Genomic DNA, 7081 nt, shown 5'->3' on the forward strand with positions numbered 1-7081 from the left:
CAAATACAAAAGTCTGAAGGTAACTAGCATTATTAACTAATGACCGTATTAAAAAATTGCAAACCATGTACCTTCAAGGTAAATATCATTACAAACTCGAGTGGACATGAAAAATTGCTATCCCACTCTTTATAATCGATCAAACATAAAAACTTGATTGAACGAATCAATACAATAGCCAAAGGAGGAGGTGCCCACTCTTGACCTTTCCTCTTGTCTTCATAATTTTTTGTGCAGTTTAACCAAAATAAAATGACATCAGCGCCTTGGCATTTTGGTGACACTGTACAAAAAAATTGACTTATCTCATGAAAGTGAGGTATGTAATCTATAAGCAATAACAGTGCAAAAATCTGAAGGTAGTAAGAAGTTTCATCGCTGGTATACTGGTTGTGCAAAAACATTAGAATGCCTTAGCTGAAAATCTTTAATACATCCACAATCAACAGCTAACCCTGAAATAATCCAGAGATATTAAATGGCGTTGCTTAAATTTATAGATGGCATTAGACTGAATGCGGCATTAGTTAAATGTGGCATCACTTTAGGAGTGGCATTGGTTGACATTACCGCTGGCGTTATACTAACAGCAAAAAAGTGGCAATATAAGAGCATGGGAGACCCATTCGGACAGTGGGCGCACCAGTACGATGTACTTCCACGGACGCATAGAGTGGTGAGGGAGGTATGGTTGCCCAGAGCAACAAATATCCAGGCAGCATATGTGGATTACATCCCATTTTTGTTCTCTTTAGCCACCTTTTTCCTATGTGAGGACAACAAACCGATCGACCTGGTCATTCTCTATTACGTTGTCATGCCTTTCTACCCTTCTTCAACCAAGAGACACGAGACTCGTTCCTTAGCTACTGATTTTCCCCTTTTTAACCTAGATGCGGGTTCGATGCCTACTCTCTTGGACAGTACAGTCTCCCTTCCTTTCCTTATTCAACCCAAACATGGATTAGTCTGCATGAAGTAGGGTTTCCTTTAATAGTGCAAATTAAGGTTTTCGTCTGCATGACTAGCGGAGCAGAGGACAGGAAATTGGGAAGATGGTGGAGTGGAAAAAGATCCACATGCAGCGACAGTGGCGGAGCCAGCTCAAGTTTAGAGCCTGGGCAAGATCTAAGTGCTGCCAAATTAATTTTTTTGCCCAAACAAAATTCTACGCTCGTGGCAGATGGGGCAATAGAACAAGGGTATGGTTCGAAAAGAAGTAGCATACCTGAGGGTCAGCGGGAAGTGGCTTTGCTCGTGGTCGTCGTCCGCCGCATGCACTACGGCAGCGAGCTTGGGGATGGAGGCCATCTCGCGCAGGCGCTAGGTCTGAGAACACGGCCTTGTCGTCAGTGCGTGACCTCGCTCGCCAATGGCGAGTGCGTCAACACCGCACGTGCTTTTCTTCCCCGGCGGATCTGTGACCACCGATGAGGAGGGAGAGAGAGGCCGTCTTTTTTAGATCTGGAGAGAGGGTGATAGTGTGAGAAGCAAGTGGGCATCCCTTAGCAAGAAAGCTCTGAAGCTCCAGCCTATATATCTTTTTTATACTACTCGTACTCGAGGTGGAGTAGTGGTAGAGTTGTTTATATTTTCTCTGCAAACAGTACCAGTTAGTCGTGCTTCAAAACTGAACGGCACGCCATTAAAAAAATAAAGTCGAGAAATAATGCGGCACCTCGGGCCAACGCGGCCAGATCGCATTTTGCACGAGAAATTACACACCATGTTTCATTGACATGTGGTCCCGTTCCAACATGTCAGTGAGACGACGGCGAGTCCTTTTGTACAATTTCCGAAAGTACGTGTAGGTCGGGGCGCCTCTTCGTGTACCGTGGCAAACTGGCAAGCATCCACCGACTCTTCGCCTTTCCCTCTCGATTTGGAACTACTGTCGCACGCTCTTCCTCCCTCCTCCATTTGCCTTCACCCTTCCTTATGCCATTGTTCAATAGTCTTCTCCATGGAGGGAACAAGCCGGAAACGACCCCGTTATTCTTGCCCCGATCTGAAACATGACGTGGTGGGGGAACTCATTGATCGGTGCGACGTCATCACCTCAGCTAGCATGGCAGGTTCATTCAAGCCCATTCTCGAATAAACTAATAACATCATTACAAGGAACCGAAGGGTCCAGGAGCGGTTTCATCTCCCCTATCTTCTTCGCCATGACCCTGCTGGCTGGCGAGTAGACAAGGAGACCTCGCCTTGTGCAAGTTGATGCCGCTTGATAATGATACGTGCGATGTCAAGATGCCATCGCTTAAGGATAAGTCCTGGGCTGGCGCAAATGGAGATTGGGTTGTTTATATTGGGTACAATTGCGAGTGGGAACTTGTGAATGTGTACACTCGTCAACGGATTCCACTTCCAAAAATCTCCGAGTGCCATGAGGTTGAGCACACAGATGATCTACGTACATTCAAATACGATCATGGTGACTGTCGTCTACTGAAGATAGCAATTTGTCGAGTTCCCAACTGCTCTTGGAATTAAAAGAACTATCAAGTTGTTGCTATCTTCGACAAGCTTGTTGCCGTCCTTCATGGTTCGACTGGATGGATATTGCTCAAAAATCAGTTTCTATACACAGATGTGTACTGTGAGGCAATTGAATACGAGGATCTTGTGTTTGCTGCCACCACTCGTGGCACTGTTTTGCATGGGATCCTCGTAGTTTCGATACGTTTGTCTTCCACCGTAATTATAATTGTTCCATCCACATGCATGCGAGTTAGCAAGTTTCCCTTCTCTACTAATTAACCTTCTTCTTGTGTTTCCAAGGTTCTGTGAACATTCCACCACCTATACTTGCAAAATTTTATAAGCAAGGGGGAGATGACGATGGTGATGATCACGAGCATGAGGAGGAGCAGAACTTATATACTCAGTGGCGCCTGGCAACTAATTCCGATGGATCACCTCTTCTTGTCTGTATACAGTGCACTCAGACTGTTACTACTGAGGAAGCAGGTGTTGTCTCCCATGGTCGCCTTCTCCTGACCTATTCCAACACCGTTGCATGGTATTCAGGACGGATACTAGTGTGCTAGCGCCAACACCTTCTCCCTGGTTCAGTATTGATAGTTTTGGAGCAAACTCGCTCTTCCTTGGACCAAACTATCCAATGATGGTGAAAGGCGATCCAGCTGCTGTTGACACAACGTTACTACCATTTATGAGAAGCAACTGTATCTATACCTCGGACATTTCGGTGGTTCCCTTCCTTGGTCCTGATATATGCCGCTTCAGCCTGGATGATCAGTCCTGCGTTGCTCTCGATATTGACAATAGCTGGCCCTTCCCAGAGCAACTATGGTTCAAAGCAAGTGTTTCCAAGGCCGAGGATTGGTTGTGTTGAAGTTCATTTCATTGCTTGTTATTTGTTGTGTGATGAAAACTTTAGTATTTGCTAGAATGTTTTGTTGGAAATAATCTATAATCCAACATGTATCCTCGTTGTCGTTGTGTGTTGATGACTTGTTGTATTTAATGAATGGTACATTTCAGTTGCAAATGCATGTCATAGACTCAATTTATGAATGGTTTTCAAGTCACTTCTTGGAGTGTGAGTACCGTAGTAGTATAGCCAGCATCCGGTTAGTATATGAAGTTGCCACATCACATAGAGCCAACCTAATATTGGAGTATGCTAGCCCTCCACCGGCGCGCCGCTCCAAATGGTGGAGGAAGTGAGAGGTCGCGTCACCTTGTGTCTAGATCTGAGATCCCACGTGTACCAGATGAATGACTCCAAGTTCGACCACCGTGATGCTAGGTGCGAGCGCAGGAACATTGTTGGAGAGACCCCCCTCATAATTTTCCTACATTGGTCGTTTGATTCATAGGATAGAATGCTATAGGATTGTTTCCCCTATGTAATCATGTTTTAATTGGCAATCTAGCATCCACTCCAACTTTTGTTTCACTTCCTTTGTTCCTACGAAGAGAGTACTTGCTCTAAATGATGTGTCGCTGCAAGAGCCGCCTATATTTATTAACCATGCTCTAAAAAGGTGGACCAACTTTGGCTATAGTAGTACTGTACTAGGTTAGTAGGTGACCTTGCGCTTGGCTCTTTTCCTCTTCTGGAAGTTGAACAATAATGATGGTACTACAGTAGTACTTCTGGCAATCTAACACCAAATGAACTGCTGCACGTCCACCGCTTGTAAGCCAAAGTTTCTCCTTGTGATGCGAGCCACTGCGCACGCGTTGGCGAGGGAGAAGGCGTAGTAAGCAAGCTTCTCGTCGTTCTGGGAGTTGACGGGACACATCAAAGTTATTTATTAGTACTCTCTTCAAAAAGGGCCGACCATGTCCATGGCTACCATCCCGTGCTCTGTCATTGAGTAGATGCACTATTCACGTGCCATCGAGGAGAAAAAATATTGCGTAGTACTAGGTGCCATCGAAGTGCACGACTCCCTTACACACTACATATCTCCATTTTCTTGCATGACACGCCACCTTGATGCTAAATTTCCCGCGTGTCATGGAGGCATATAGTATGATTTTGTAAAATGGAGGCATATAGATGTCCCGCGTGTCGGCAAAAGGATGAACAAAGCTCATGTCTTAAATGAAAGAGTGGAAGAACATAGATTCCCGACGACCGAGAAGGAGCAACAAACCTCGGGGTGGAGCGTCTGCACTCATAATATTTTATATTATTCAGTGATATAAAATCAACCAAATCTCTCCATGTTCGTATACCATTCTATAGTATGAGAATAACTTTGAACGTAAGCCATTGATTCACTCTATCCAATGTTCATAGTTGGAAAATCCAAACAAAACCAAGCATCGGATCAACTCTTTTTTCGAGATCAACTCTTTTAGCACTTACCGCCTGCCCACCTAGACCACCTATATATCCGCTCACCTGTGATGACGACAGGAGCTATCCACTCAGATTGTATGTTAAAAAATAAAGGTCGATAACTAATGCGGCACCTCGGGCCAACGCGGCCAAATCGTATTTTGCACGAGAAATTACACACCATGTTTCGTTGACATGTGGTCCCGTTCCAACAGGTCAGTGAGACGACGGCGAGTCCTTTTGTACAATTTCCGAAAGGACGTGTAGGCCGGGGCACCTCTTCGTGTACCGTGGCAAACTGGCAACCGTCCACTGACTCTTCGTCTTTCCCTCTCGATTTGGAACTGTTGTCGCACGCTCTTCCTCCCTCCTCCATTTGCCTTCAACCTTCCTTCTGCCATTGTTCGACCGTCTTCTCCATGGAGGGAACAAACCGGAAACGACCCCGTTATTCTTGCCCCGATCTGAAAGATGACGTGGTGGGGGAACTCATTGATCGGTGGGACGTCATCACCTCGGCTAGCATGGCAGGTTCGTTCAAGCCCATTCTTGACTCAACTAATGACATCATTACAAGGAACCCAAGGGTCCAGGAGCGGTTTGATCTCCCCTATCTTCTTCGCCATGACCCTGCTCGCTGGCGAGCGGACGACGGATACCTCGCCTTGTGCAAGTTGATGCCGCTTGATAATGATACGTGTGATGTCAAGATGCCATCGCTTAAGGGTAAGTCCTGGGCTGGTGCAAATGGAGATTGGGTTGTTTATATTGGGTACAATTGCGAGTGGGAACTTGTGAATGTGTACACTCGTTAGCGGATTCCACTTCCAAAAATCTTCGAGCGCCCTGAGGTTGAGCACACAGATGATCTATGTACATTCAAATACGATCATGGTGACTGTCGTCTACTGAAGATAGCAATTTGTCGAGTTCCCAACCGCTCTTGGAATTACAAGAACTATCAAGTTGTTGCTATCTTCGACAAGCTTGTTGCCATCCTTCGTGGTTCGACTGGATGGATATTGCTCAAAAATCAGTTTCTATACACGGATGTGTACTGTGATGCAATTGAATACGAGGATCTTGTGTTTGCTGCCACCACTCATGGCACTATTTTTGCATGGGATCCTCGTAGTTTCAGTACGTTTGTCTTCCACCGTAATTATAATTGTTTCATCCACATGCATGCGAGTTAGCAAGTTTCGCTTCTCTACTAATTAACCTTCTTCTTGTGTTTCCAAGGTCCTGTGAACATTCCACCACCTATACTTGAAAAAAATTATAACCAAGGGGGAGATGATGATGGTGATGATCACGAGCATGAGGACGAGGAGGGCCCATATACTCAGTGGCGCCTGGCAACTTCCGATGGATCACCCCTTCTTGTCTGTATACAGCCCACTGCTGATGTTACTACTAAGGAAGCAGGTGTTGTCTCCCATGGTTGCACTCTCCGGACCTATTCCAACACCCGTTGCATGGTATTCGGGATGGATACTACTGTGCTAGCGCCAACACCTTCTCCCTGGTACAGTATTGATAGTCTTGGAGAAAACTCGCTCTTCCTTGGACAAAACTATCCAATGATGGTGAAAGCCGATCCAGCTGCTGTTGACACAACGTTACTACCATTTATGCGAAGCAACTGTATCTGTACGTCAGACATTTTGGTGGTTACCTACCCTGGTCGTGATCTAGTAGGCCGCTTCAGCCTGGTTGATCAGTCCTGCGTTGGCCTCGAGATTTACAATAGCTGGCCCTTCCCAGAGAATCACTTGTGGTTCAAAGCAAGCGTTTCCAACGCCGAGGATTGGTTAAGTTGAAGTTCATTTCATTGCTTGTTATTTGTTGTGTGATGAAAACTTTAGTATTTATAATGTATCCTCGTTGTCGTTGTGGGTTGATGACCTGTTGTATGTAATAAAATGATATGCCTGTGATAAACTTACTAAATTTATGAATGGCTATCGAGTTGCTTCTCTGAGTGGGTGCTGCGACGAGGCAAAAAAAATTCTGAATACATAATTGTACGTGCATTGCAACAGGTTATCGGATGAGGCCAATCAACAATAGTACACTATTTGTACTAGCTTCACATGCTGCACTATCTCTACGTCTACGTACGTAATACAACAAGTTTTAAACTTGAGACTAGCCACCCATCCTCACAAAGAACACTTTTTAACCTAGCACAGACTCCAGGAAATTTGGCCACAGTGTGAGGTGGGCCATATGTTAATGTGTTCGGTGTACGTAACC

This window comes from Aegilops tauschii, chromosome 5 (genome assembly GCF_002575655.3).
Source record: "Aegilops tauschii subsp. strangulata cultivar AL8/78 chromosome 5, Aet v6.0, whole genome shotgun sequence".
NCBI classification, from domain to species: Eukaryota; Viridiplantae; Streptophyta; class Magnoliopsida; order Poales; family Poaceae; genus Aegilops; species Aegilops tauschii.